Genomic DNA, 6,000 nt, shown 5'->3' with positions numbered 1-6,000 from the left:
TTCATGAAATCTTTTTTTTTTAATTGAGACATAATTGACATATTAGTTTCAGGTATACAACGTAATGATTCAGTATTTGTATATATTGTGAAATGATCACACTAGGTCTAGTGAACATACATCACCATACGCAGTTACAGATTTTTTTTTTCTCGGGACGAGAACTTTTGAGATCTACACCCTTAGCAACTTTCGAATATGCATTGCAGTACTATTAACTATAGCCACCATGCTGGACGTGACATCCCCATGACTTATTTAGTTTATAGCTGGAAGTTTGTATGCTTCGACCCCCTTTACCCATTTCAACCACCACCCAGCCCTCTCCAGCAACCGCCAATCTGTTCTTTGAATCTATGAGCTTTTTTTTTTTTTTTTTAGCTTCTACATATAGGTGAGATCATATGATATTTGTCTTTCTCTCTCTGGACATTTCCCTTAACACAATGCCCTCAAGATTCATCCATATTTTCACAGATGGCAACATTTCCTTCTTTTTATAGCTGAATAATATTCCTCTGTGTGTGTGTGTGTGTGTGTGTGTGTGTGTGTACTTCCTGTATTTTCTTTATTCATTCGTCCATTGATGGATGCTTAGGTTGTTTCTATATCTTGGCTATCGTAAATAATGCCGCAATGAACACGGGGGTGCAGATCTCTTTTTGAGTTAGTGTCTTATTTCCTTCAGATAAATACCCAGAAGGGGAATTGCTGGATCGTATGGTAGCTCTATTTTTTACCTTTTTGAGGAAACTCCATACTGTTTGCCACGGTGGCTGTACCCATTTATAGCGGTGTACAAGAGTCCCCTTTTCTCCACATCCTCGCCAACACTTTTTGATACTAGCCATTCAGACAGGTTCGTGATGGCGATATCTCTTCGTGGATCTGACTTGCTTGAAATATTTTTTTCTGAGAACACACTGCATGCCAGGACAGAGACAGGCCCTGGGGATAGAGCAGTGAATGAGACAGACACTGTCTACCTTCCCAGACCCGACAGTCTGCCTGGGACTACAAGCTCAGTGAAGACAAAGCATCGTGGCCACGTGTTACCAATGCTTTCCAAGACGGGGGATATGTCTAGAAGCGTATTTCCAATAGTTTTCACCACATCACACACACAGATAACATCTGTGATGCCCTGGGATGAATGAGTAAGAAAGCAACCTGCCAGGGAGCCCTGGCCTCCCCAAGGGCAGAGGGTATTAATATCTCAGCACACGTGGAATCTTGGGGTGATCTCTGGTCTAGGATCTCAAGGTATGAGATCGCTGTCGCTCTCACCCCACTTTGTCCTCGCAGGCCGATGGGCACAGAAGGGATTCTGCTACAGATGAATGCACACTCTTTGTTATTAACTAGAAGCTGGTAGGAGTCACTCGTGCCTCTTCAGCATTAGGCTCAGACTGGGGGCTCCGAGGAAGACTTCCCAGACGACTGAAGCCTAAAGGGATCTCTGCCTTCTCCAAATTCCTACGTACTTAGAGTCTTCAGCTCACAGTTCAGCTTCTAATGCAGCCCTATAGTCTGATACTGAGTGCTGACAACGTAAGACCTTTTGTTTCCCCTAGAGCACCTAGCCATACAAACAGGAGAGAGCTCAGGAGTACTTCCCAGATTTTTTTTTAAGATTTTATTTATTTATTTGAGAGAGAACGAGAGAGTGAGAGAGAGAAAACACGAACGCGGTGAGGGGCAGAGGGAGAAGCAGACTCCCTGCTGAGCAGGGAGCCCGATGCGGGGCTCGATCCCAGGACCCCGGGATCATGACCTGAGCCGAAGGCAGATGCTTAATGCCTGAGCCACCCAGGCGCCCCTCTGGAGTCCTTCTTAAGTGTCATGTTTTAAGACAAATTTCACTGGCACTGAAGAGGGCCTGAAAACAGAAATGGCTTTACTCTCTAAGAAGAGTCCAGCGCCCAACCCACCTTTAAAAACTTTACAGAGACAAAGTTACAAAGTTGTAAGAGGATAAAGTCCTATAGCCTTCCTCCTGGAGACAGGATGCTGAATCCCCACAGCTCCGGGCCAGTTTGGAGTTTTTCTTCTCTGAGCAAAACCAAAGGCCAACCAAGATATCCCACAACCCTGGGAGATAGGGTCGAGAGAGCTCTTGTTTATATCATAAGCACAGGGGAAGAATTCACAAGCAAAGAGAGCCCAAGGGACCTCTTGCAGAGAAAGCAAAGGCTCTTGCTGAAATGAAACAGGAGACCCCATGTCCTTTCTCCTTCACTCGGACCCCCTGAGGGAGGTTAATGCTCTCGCCATCAGGATTCCTGATGGCTAATGAAATGCAGATCTGGATTAGAAACAATGTGACCCGAGGAAGGCTGAGGATCAAACTGAACAGAGCTTTGACTCATCTCAAGTCGTTCACGCTTCCAACAGTCACTGGGCAGAAAGACTTCCCTGGACCTCCTTCTCTGGCCCTGTCCCTCACCCACTCTTGGGGAGCTAAGTTACTACTCGTTACTACTCGTTACTACTCTCCTGTGAGGATATGTGCAGTTCACCATCCCAAATTGAATGTGGGCGTTGGAGTGCCCTAAGGAATGTGGAAGTTACAGCTAAGGTAGGGCTGTTGGCCATGAAGAAGAAAATATATTTGGACATGTCCATAATAGGAATGTGTGTATATGTACATGTATATGTATATGTGTGTATATCCGATCCTGAGCTTCCTATAACTCCTGGGCTGGCCAAGAGCCAGGCACAAGAACAAATACCTGACTTCGAAAGACTTGTTTTCAGATTTCTGCTGCAAAAGTCACTCTGGGGAGATACAAGATACGGGAGTCTCTTGACCTTTTTTGTTTGACTGATTTCTTACAACCCCAAGGCAAAAATATAAATTAGGTAAAGTTGATGTTTAGCACTTCCAAGTGGCCCCACCACTAGAGCCTATTTCTGATTCTTGATACCCTTAGGAATGCCTCCCGAGAAACATCCTGGTTTTAGATATCATTCTCTCAGAACCTCTCAGGCTTTCAAGCGTCAAAGGAAATAGTCGGCCAAAGCAAAAGAAAAATCAACCTCGTACAAATAAGAGAGGGTTATGGGAGCCAATAGGTAACCAGGAGTCTCCTTCCTTGGTAACCTAGGAAGACCATCCTCTCCTCTGTGAATTACTTTGAGGTTTAGTCCTAAAAAGAGGTGCTTTTGTAGGGCCTGGGTGGCTCGGTCAGTTAAGCATCTGCCTTCCGCTCAGGTCATGATCCCGTAGTCCCAGGATCGAACCTCACATCGGGCTCCCTGCTGGACAGGGAGCCTGCTTCTCCCTCTGCCCCTCACCCTGCTCATGCTCACTTTCAATCTCTCTCTCCCTCAAATAAATAAATAAAATCTTTTTAAAAATTAAAAATAAAAATAAATAAAAAGAGGTGCTTTTTGTTTGTTTGGGTTTTTGTTGTCATTAGTGTTCATCTTCCCACGTGATTCTTGAAGTGCAGCCAGGGTGAAGAGCCACTTGAAGGGATGAGCTTGCCATACTAGGGAACACGGAAGTGAAAGAGAAGGGGAGAGTCCTGCTGGAGAAATAAGGTAAGACAGGTAAAGAGAGATCTTTTGGATCCAGGGACTTGAATACCAAGCTGACATTTGTGATTTGAGTAAGAATAGCATCAGCAAGGTGGTATTTTAGCAAGGTAAGTTTGGCGGGTTTTTTTTTTTTTTTAGATTTTTATTTATTTATCAGGGAGAGAGCACAAGCAGGGAGAACAGCAGAGGAATAGGGAGAAGCAGAGACCCCACTGAGCAGGGAGCCCGATGCGGAGCTCGATCCCAGGACCCTGAGATCATGACCTGAGCCAAAGGTAGACGCTTAACCGACTGAGCCACCCAGGCATCCCAGTTTGGCAGGTTTATATATGAGAAGGAGTAGACCGGCAGTGATGGAAGGAGTAGACTTGCCAAGAAACTGGTTAGGAGGTTGCGGTGTGTAGTTCTAGGGGAAAAGGACTGAGGGTCTGATCTAGGGTGGTAATAGCGGGAAGCGAATAAGAGATGAACTGTAGGTATGTGAAGATGCCATGTCTCTCACAAACTAAGCCCAGCTGAAACAAGGGGGGGCCAACATTGAAATATACTCATCTGCGTTTGAGTGTTTTAAGTTCACTGGAGTGGTCTTGTCCCCTTGCTTCACAGCCACCCAGGCCTGCTCGTTTCCAGTCGGGCCCACAAAGATGCTCCCCATTACCTGAGTCTCGGGCTCTCCTGCACCCTTACCTAAACATACTTGTTCCAAAGACTGATCCTTCTGAGGATTATAGCACATTCTGGACAGAATATGATGAACCTAATTGGTTCATCTTTTTCACCCACAACATACCCAAATATATCCATCCTTCAACCTCTTCACTATACTACCCATCTTACCTGCCCATGCCAGGCATGCTTGACCCTACTCAGGATGCTCCTAAGAAAAAGATATAGGACAGGGGCACCTGGGTGGCTCGGTCGGTTCAGCGTCTGACTCTTGGTTTCGGCTCAGGTTGTGATCTCAGGGTCCTGAGATCAAGCCCTGCATCTAGTCCCCCATTGGGCTCTGCACTCAGTGTGGAGTCTGCTTAAGACTCTCTCTCCCTTGGGGCGCCTGAGTGGCTCAGTTGGTTAAGCGTCTGCCTTCGGCTCAGGTCATGATCCCAGAGTCCTGGGATCAAGTCCTGCATTGGGCTCTCTTAGTGGAGAGTCTGCTTCTCCCTCTGCCTCTGCCTCTTCCCCCACTTGTTCTCTCTCTCTCTCTCTCTGTCAAATAAATAAAATCTTTAAAAAAAAAAAAAAACAAACTTCTCTCTCCCCCTGCCCCTCCCCCACCTAAAATAAATAAATCTTTTAATAAAAAGGGGAGGTAAAGAGGCTGGAGCCCAAATCAGGACTGGTTGAAAGCTGTTGTTACGGACTAACCGTCTGTGTCCTCCTTGTGAATTTTTTTTTAAAGATTGTATTCATTTATTTATATGAGAGAGAGAGTGAGAGAGAACATGAGCCGGGGTGGGGGGGAGGGGCAGAAGGAGAGGGAGAAGCCGACTCTCCCCCCTGAGCAGGGAGCCTGATGCGGGGCTCGATCCCAGGACCCTGGGATCATGACCTGAGCCGAAGGCAGACGCTTCACTGACTGAGCCTCCCAGGTGCCCCTGAAGCAGCTGTTTTTAGGAACCCCCCCCACCACCACCACTATGGATCCATTAACCACTTGGCTCACCCATACCTGCTGGAGTGATGACTGCCCCTCATGTCACCACAGCAGAACACTGAAGCAGAAAGAACAGGGGACACTGGGCACAGCACAGGGGTACTGTGTAGAAAACAGGGTAATGAAGCAACTGTATGCGTGATGAATGTAGAAACGACCACCCCCACCCCCACCTTCTTGTTCGTGTTCCCCCAGAACACTCCATACAAGAAATTGGCAGAGACTTCTCGGAGTAAGACTGGCCCTAGAAGGAAACTCCACAGACACGGCTGTGGGGTTTGCCAAATGGCCCAGCCAAAATCACCTTATTGCAAAACTCTTTAAGTAAGCTCCGACCACACTCTTGGACCTTCCAGTCAGCTTTCTAGTACTTTCTTCTTAAATGAGCAGGCAAGGATTACCAAACCTTTAAAGAATGGAGACAAAAGCAAGCAGAAAAAAAAAAAAAAAGCAAATTGAGGAAATTGGCTTTGCAGAGGAAAGAAAGCTTAAAAAGAAAAACTTACAAACTACCGCTCAACAACAGAAAGCTTAAAAAAGGAACATACAGAAAACAAACAAACAAACAAACAAAAAAACCCAGCTCTTCGAAATTGTAAACATGATGGCAGAAATAAAAAATTCAGGAGTTGAAATAGCCAGTAGAGGAAATCTCCCAGAAGATAGAATTTTTTAAAAGATGAAAAATGGGAACAAAAAGAATATTAAAGGATCGGCCCAAGTGATTCATCATTTGGATAATGGAAGTGAGAGAGAGAGAGAACAAAGAAGACAGAAAGAAATCAAATAATTCAAGAAAATTT

Source organism: Phoca vitulina, unplaced genomic scaffold, assembly GCF_004348235.1.
Source record: "Phoca vitulina isolate PV1807 unplaced genomic scaffold, GSC_HSeal_1.0 scaffold69, whole genome shotgun sequence".
Classification (NCBI taxonomy): Eukaryota; Metazoa; Chordata; class Mammalia; order Carnivora; family Phocidae; genus Phoca; species Phoca vitulina.
Note: the sequence above shows the minus strand (reverse complement) of the source record.